The sequence below is a fragment of the Meriones unguiculatus genome (genome assembly GCF_030254825.1).
Source record: "Meriones unguiculatus strain TT.TT164.6M chromosome 13 unlocalized genomic scaffold, Bangor_MerUng_6.1 Chr13_unordered_Scaffold_40, whole genome shotgun sequence".
Classification (NCBI taxonomy): Eukaryota; Metazoa; Chordata; class Mammalia; order Rodentia; family Muridae; genus Meriones; species Meriones unguiculatus.
In genome coordinates this window covers 1,626,712-1,634,566 of record NW_026843649.1, presented here as the reverse complement: position 1 = coordinate 1,634,566, position 7,855 = coordinate 1,626,712, and positions in this window count along the sequence as shown.

Sequence of the window (7,855 nt, the reverse complement as noted above, 5' to 3'; positions counted from 1 at the left end):
CTTCCGGGACATGGGGCGGGGCGATGACATCACATCGCTCGAGGTGTTCTGGGATTTGTAGGCGGTACCCTGGCAACGGTGTAAGGGGGAGAAAGGGAGAGACGTTGATGCTTGACTGCAAGTAATCCCGGTAGTCATCGCGCGTTCCAGGCGCCATTTTGTAGTTCTCAGATACAATCCCAGAAGACCTTGCTCCGAAGCCATGTTTGTAGTTCTCAGGCTGGTGAGCCTCTGCCCCGATGCATCTTGGGACTGTTGGTACTTCGCTGACCAGCGAGCGCTCCCAAGTGGGAAACCAATGATAATGGTCGGTCTGTGACTAGAAGCTTTGTGTTTACGAACCCGTGTCAGGGAGGTGGCGGGAGTGGAAAGGGGGTGGGGGAGGGGACTCAGCCGTCAAGCCCTGAAGTCTCTGCTCTCTGCAGGGCAGATTCGGAATCAAAGGCAACAGGTGCGTCAGTAGCTTTGTGAGGTTCCTAGGTCAGCATCTTTCTTATTCAAGCTCTCCACCAGAATTTCACACAGGGGCAAGCTACGGGGTTCCCTGTCCACCACCCGCCTGCCTGGGGTCCTCGAGTGGCTCATGCGTGGGACCTACCGCAGGAAGGGGGATGTCGGAAAGAGAGAGGCACAAGCCTCCTCTCCCACTCTACCTGCGTGCATCCTGGGGAGATGGCTTTACCCCTCCCTGGCATGAGGTTGTGCAAGACCAGATACAGGGTGTTCTGGCGCCCTCTGCTGGCTTTCAGGTGCATGAGCAGGCAGGACATTGTAAATAATGCTTAGGGTGTTGGAGCCTGAGTAGATAAGGTGGTCTGAGCTTACTGGTTAGGGTGCTGGGGACTTGGTACACAAAGATCGGGCCATATCTGCTCGCCTGAATCATACACATTTGGGCAAAGAGAAAAACTAACAGGTGGAGGAGAAGGAAGAAGAGGAAAGGAAGATTTGAAAGACAAATGTCTGCGTGGGTTTTACAGAAAAATTCCCAGCTAATTAAAATGTGGGTATTATTTGGTGTTGATTTGCTGAACTTCAACATACACAGGAAAATGTACAGGTATTCTATAGTGATATTAATACCTGATGTTTTTCCACATGGTAAATATAATAGTTTCGGCCAGAAGGAAGGTGTGGAACACGGCAGAGCAACACATTATATTTAGAGTCTGTATCAAATAAGAATGATTTGATGAACGTTTTCAGAGGAAGCTTCTAATATTCAAAGACAAGAACTATCCCTGGATTAATGAATTTTCTCTAGTCACCTAGACCCTCCCAGTACCCAGGAGATTCTTACTTCCACAAATTCCAGATTGACAATTTTGATTGTTCACCTCCTGCTTTGCTGTTTGGAAATAATAAACCATACCCAGGAAATATTTCTATAAAGATTAAACCGGAAAAAATGATGTGATGACCATTTCTGAGCCTAGCTATTCCATATGGTGTGCAGTGTATGCAGTGGTGCTTGCCCTCTATAAAATGCTGTTGAGCAAAACAGAAATGAGATCTGAAGAAGATACAAATACCGACTGACTTTAACCATGGCAGGGGAGCATTACTTGTAGGCCAGGGAAGCGTTGGGATCTTACATCATTGGTAAGTAATTTATGTGGTGAAGCCAATAAAACATTTTCATCTTATAAGTAAAAGTATAAGTTAAAATGGAAAAGGGTTCTGTCACAGAGTACATACGTATGTCTGTAGTTTTCTTCATGATTTTTTTACATTTTAATGTTTAGTTGAATGAAGACTATTAAAATGATTCGCTGCTTTCCTCAGTGCATGTTGTAGTGTGTTAGATCAAGATTGATGCGGTTGACATGAAATTAAAAGAATGAAGACAGTTTCTGGCTTTAGTCCAGCCTCTGAGGTTTCATTCAGTAATTGTGTATGCCCACAATTATTCTTGAGCATGGGGTAGATTTGAGCAAAAATTTCCAGTCTTGAGGTATTTTCTTTAGTGCCTGTCTTTGTGAGGGTTTCTATAGCTCTGATCAAATACTGTGTGTGTGTTCATAAAATAACAATAAAATAAACACCATAGTTTTGCAAAGGAGCAATGAGTGGTGTGTGGGAGTGTTTGGAAGGAGGAATGAGAAGAGGATTATGATGAAATCATGCTTGAAATTACATCATAATTGGAAAATAAAAGAAATAATAAAAATGGTAAATAAAATCACTATCATTGATGTATTAAACGTTCCTTGAAGGCAGCAAAATTCTCATTGAAATTTTGTCTAGCATCTTTGCCACTTTTTTAATAAAATTGAGTCTCGTACTACTGACCTTTGTCTGAAAGATATTTCTAAATTTCCATTATTTTGTTGTTTTTTTAGTGTTTACTTAGATTTTTTTAATTTGATTATTATAGGTTACTTTCATTTCTCTGTTTACCTATAACCTAACTACAGTCACTTAGAACATTTAGTTTTCCTATAAAAGGAAATGTTGTTCAGCCCTGAAAACATACATATAGCATTATAAAAACATGCAGTTTATATTTCAAAGTACATGTGTATATAACACATGAAATAACAATAAAGAAAGAAGCCATAAATTTGAAGGTGAGCTGGAGGGGGGGGAGTATGTGGGAAGGCCTGGAGGGAGAAGAGGGAAGGAAGAAATTTTGTAATGAAATTATAGCCTCAAAACAGTTTATAATTGTAATATCCAGAAGTGAATACCCAGGGTGAAAAGACTGAGACTGATGAATTTAAGGTCAGGGACTGATATTTGTATCTTTCTGTATACCTAAACTTAATCTGTTTAGGCATCTTGATGAGGTATTCAAAGGTTTTATTTAGGCGTAAATCCCCAATTTCCAGATTTGGAGCCTGGTGCTTTACCATCTGAGCTACTGAAGGCTTTCTGGTCTCTCAGCCACAAAAATCACTATTTAAATACTTTCTGTTACTTAACAACAGGAAGTCTTAATTAGACTGACAAAGAGCTCCAGGCTTGTTTACTCAGAGACTTTGTTCAGGCCTCTAGGGGTTCAGTGGCAATCCTCTGTCCTCTCTCTGGGGCAGGGTCCCTGGGATGGTGGAGGTTTAGGGGCCCATTAACCCTCTGCAAATGAAAATGGAGAGAAAAGAAAGGATAAGGTCACATCCACTGAAAAAAAGTGGATGAAACAAGAAATTTTACCAACACATTCCCACAAGCTTACATATGATGATGATGTTGATGTCAGCTAGCATCTCCTCTGCAGAAACTGCAGCATGTTCAGGGTGCCCTTGGGGAAAACATCTTCCCTGACCAGCTGTAATGGCTGGTTCACACATACATCCACACACATACGCAAATGATCAGACATATGAAGCTGTACATATTTATGCACCTATTTCATGGATGTTACAAAAGGAGCACCTTACAGCCAGAGAATTGACATATTCTCATGTAACATCTATAAAACACAGACATATTTCATGCAAACACATCGATATACATATTCACATATTTACAACTTATTCATGAGGCAAATTCCAGTAGGCTTCAACCTGGTTTATTGTCTGGTCATAGCTTTTATATTTCTGATACAAAAGAATTACTTGTCACAGATAATGATGAATTTGAAAATGCAACAGGTTACATGTATTTACATTAAAACTAAAAATTGTGTATGTTTGTATTGATTACACAAGTTTGTAGCGAGTTCAGAATGACAAAGGGAGACAAGAATTAGAGATTAACAGGGTACAAGAAGATACATGCCTGTTCAATTAGGACTTAACTAGCTACATATTCTCCAGCTATCTCATTTTATAGTGAGTTCAGGACAGAAATTTTATCTGTCTTTCATTCCAAGATACAAAGTGAATTTAGACTGACAGTATTTTATGCCATAAGCTGACAAGACATGAGGAATTACAGTGAAACAATTTGTATATCTTGACATTAAGTTTTGTATTTAAATTAGACATTTTTGGTAGCCCCATTATAATTTGCATTTTGGGAAGAATAAAGTTGCCTATATTTGTGGTATATACAAGAATTAGTAGAGCCATTCCTCGAGTGAGAGCTTATCTGAAGTAACAAATCTGTCTTAAACCCTTTTCTTAGTGAGGTATCTGGAAATCCACAAAAGTATTTATTGCAGCCATAAGACTGTAAAATTGTTTTAGAAGTTCTAAAACAAGTTACCTTCTAAAATTGTTTTAATCAAATCAGGAATTACATGATGAGGAATTAATTCATCTGAACAGCAGAGAATCTTCAAAAAGATCCGATAGTTTATTGAATCTTAGTGGGTAAAAACCCAGAAAGTGAGTGTTCGCATAAAACCAGAATTTTTTATAATATTTTACTTTTATTAATTACGGTTTGTTCCCTTTGTATCCCACCTGTAGCTCCCTCTCTCTTCCCCTTCCAATCTCACCCTCCTTCCCTCTTCTCCACCCATGCCCCTCCCCCAGTCCATTGATACGGGAGGTCACTCCCCTTCCATCTGATCCTAGTCTATCAGGTCTCATCAGGAGTGGCTGTATTGTCTTCTTCTGTAGGCTTCTGTCTTCTTCTGTAAGGCTGCTCCCTTCTGAGGGGGAAGTGTTCAAAGAGCAGGCCAATCAGTTTATGTCACAGACAGTACCTATTCCCATTACTATGGAACCCACTTGGACACTGAGTTGCCATGGGCTACATCTGTGCAGGGAACTTTTGAAGAGACACAGTAGCACAGAATAAAGGGTTGTCAGAGTCTGGAAGCGATTTTAGGGTATGTTGAGGTACAGACCTTGCAAAATACCAGCTCTCCAGTCCAGAAAGCCAACATGACTATTGAACATGAATGGCTCTTAGTATATACTCTCAAAAATTAAATAAATAAATAAAAGTCTCATAAAAGAATTTTGGGCTAAGTAAGCACTGCAAAGGGAGAGCATACTAAATTATTCTTTCAGCTCCTCATTTTTAGAAAGACAGGGACTATATTTTTTTCCTTTCTTTGCCATGAAATTTTATTTAATCCCATCAACCAAAGATATAAGCAAAGAAACATTAATGATTTTATTTATTCTTTTAATATTTCTTCTGTTTATCAGTCATGATATAATTTCATTATTACACCTACTCTTTCTTTCTTCCAGACACTCCCATACACATATTTTTCCAGTGTAACTGTATCTTTTATGAGGAAATGAAATCTTATATCCAAATACCTGATCCTCGGTCTCTTAAACGTTTATACTCCCTCCCTCTCAATTACAAAAAAAAATCCTAAAGTTGCTGGATGAAGATCATGCTTATCTGTGAGTATAAAGATATATGCATAAAGGATGAGGTTAGGAATTGTGTAGGTTAGTTACTGCCAAGGTATGCGTGCCACTACTTCATCCTTATGGTTATCAAGTGATGCTGATCATTCTTGTGGTTCATAGGCATCATAGCAAGGTAGGACTGTTGCTTATTTCCTCTTTTGGAACTGTGCATAAGACCTTCTGATACATGATGCTATTCTTCCAGGAGGGTGTGTTCAAGACAGTTTCAGCTCAGATGTCTCTGAGCTAGTGTGTGAAGTGCTGCAATAGGGATATCCCTTCCAAGTTTGGGACAAAAAGGGAAATAGCAGTAGCATATAATGTTTGAGGAATCTGAGACAATCCCCACCAATAACACAAAAATAGACTTCTCATGCCTGGTGTTGGGAGTTTTTGTTAGGTGGAGGGACAGTTGTCATCAAAGATGGCAAAGTTTCATTTAAACTAAATTTTAGTTTTATGCAACAGCTTACATGGATTATAAATGTTTTAGGTAGATAGATACTAGTATGATTCCATATTACTCTTTCAGAAATCTTTATTGTTATTTTACCACCCTCTCTTTAGTATTTCTCTCAGTCTCACCTCCCTAATTATTATAACACCTCTTGTTTTCCCATTTTCTCTTTGAAATCACTTGTAACCTTCTACAACATACTGCCCCCACAATAACTCCATTTCACCTTGGAAATAATCCCTTTTCCATTTCAGGTTTTTGCAATTACTGCCAGATATGGACTCACATTTCAGTGCATAAATACTCAGTTTTGAGCTAGGAAGCATAGAAGAGAGAAAATGTGAAGTTTGTTTTTCTGTGCTTGGATTACCTCAGATAACATGTTTTTTTTTTCTAGTTCCACCCATTTACCTGAAAATTTTATTTTTAAACTACTGAATAGTAATTCATTTTAAAATCAGGAACGAATGAACCGATATTTAGTTCATTTTCAGTGTATAATATAATTACATAATTTTCTGTTTTCTCTTTCTTCTCTCTAAACCTTCCCAAACACTCCTCCTCTCCCTTTTTTATTAATTCATATTATGTGCATATATGTATGATGTAGACTTCTACACCATAAATTGCAAAGCTTAATAGTGTGATTTCTATGCATGTTTTCAGGGCTGATTGTTTGGGGTTAGATGACTGATTTTATGTTCTTTCCTGGGAAGAATATTTAACCCACTCTCAGCCTTTCTTAGTTCACTGTAGATTTTTGCATAGGATTGAGGCCAATGGTTTGTTTCTGGAGGAAATTTGCATATCTATTAGCATTTTCCAACTTTCAGTTCAAGGTTATGCAGTTATATTGGTAAGTTTTTTTCCTTATTTTTTATCTTGGTAATTCTTAGGGCTGTAGCTTCTGGTATTATTAGGAGACACATTACCAGAACATACTTCTGATGCTATGCCTTATATATTTTCTTTTACCACCTGTTCTGCATCATCTCTGAGCCTTAGATCTGAGAATCGTTTTGTAGATGTATCAGGTGTGACTGTTCTCCAGAATTTTGCCTTATGATTGGTTGTGGATTTCAGTCATAATTATTGTTGCCAAGAAAAGCTTCTTTGGTCAGTGGTGAAGTATACATAACTGTGTGCATTATTAAAAATATTTGGGTTGCATCATGTTTATATTCATGCATGGACTTACATGTATTATAAGGATTTTATATAGATGATTCACAGTGTAATTGCTTAAAACTCATAAATATTTACTGTTATTTCATTCACTTCCTTATTTTATATTTATCCACCTTCATATTTAGAATAACTCCCACACATTATTCCAATCAGATGACCTTTTCCCTGCCATTGTACTGCTTGCTTACCATGTTTTCTTATATCTATAGTTATTCCATGGTGAATACACACATCTGAACATTTGGAGTTAGATTCCCCAGAGTAGAGAATGAGATATATTTGTCTTCTGGGTATGGATTACCTTAATTATAATTTTTCTGCTTACATCTATTATGTGTATGATATTTTATTATCCATTTATTATGTTAAAGATATTTATGAGGTTCTATTTCTTATCTATTGTGAATAGAATAGCAATGAAGGTGATTGAGAGCATATATCTAGAGTGAGATATCGAGTCATTTTTACATATGTCTAGGAAAAGAGAGCATAATCAGGTAGTAGATTTAATTTTTACTTTTAGAAAATTTTCTACACTGATACCTGGAATGTCTCAACCTGTTTAAAAGCCCTCCCTTTTCTAGAGAATGATTTTCTTGCCTGTTCTATAAAAGAACCCCAAATGCCACACAAAGCCTTGCTATACTCCCTAAAAAAACAGAGAACAAGTAATTAGTTCATGTACTCTTTATCTCAATTACTATCATGTAATTGCATTTTGAATATGTATAGTTTCTACAAATTAATAATTAATTTGCATAACTTACTAAAATGTGTTTTTAGCAGCAGCTTCTTTTCTGAAATAGAATGTCTGTGATTGTTCTACAAAGTGAGGGACTCTTATTTTTGTTTAAAAATACATTTCAGAAAAAGTTACTTAAAAGTGGTTAAATAATTTAATTTCTGTATACTAATAGAGTTTATTAGAAAACTAGTGTATCAATTTTTA